This window comes from Pygoscelis adeliae, unplaced genomic scaffold (genome assembly GCF_000699105.1).
Source record: "Pygoscelis adeliae isolate BGI_AS28 unplaced genomic scaffold, ASM69910v1 Scaffold88, whole genome shotgun sequence".
In the NCBI taxonomy this organism is placed as follows: Eukaryota; Metazoa; Chordata; class Aves; order Sphenisciformes; family Spheniscidae; genus Pygoscelis; species Pygoscelis adeliae.
This window is the reverse complement of record NW_008825616.1, coordinates 2,276,542-2,277,038: the sequence shown is the minus strand read 5'-3', so window position 1 is coordinate 2,277,038 and position 497 is coordinate 2,276,542.

Below are 497 nucleotides of genomic sequence, written 5' to 3'. Positions count from 1 at the left end.
CATCCGTCGCGTCCCGAGGAGATGATGCTCGCCTCCTCCCCGGCCTCGCGCGGCTCGCGCCGGGCTGGGCAACGGTCCGGAGCCGGCCCCTGGCGCAGCCGCCTGGCCGACGGCCCAGCTGGGGAGGTCAGCGCTGGGTTTTGTCCTCGTTTCCTCCCTCGATCTTTCTTCCTCTTGTTTTTCTCGGGCAGGGGAGGGAGGGGAACAGTGGCTTTGCGTGTGTGTGTGTGTGCGCGCGCGTCCCGGGCTCTTCCACCCTGGCAGTGACTCTGCAGGTGGTCCTGCATCCCCCAGACAGGAGAGCAGCATCCCATCCCTCTGCCTGCTCCCGTGCCAGGGCGGCGGCTGGGGATATCTCCATCAGCCGGGTGTCACTAGCTGTGCCAGGCGTTGGCGGGGACCCCGTGGCTCGGCTGCTCCGGCTGCATTTGGCGTTTGCTAGGAAGATGCCGGCTCTGCCGAAATCCAGCTGCAGGCGCTCCGGGGTTTACCCCCGG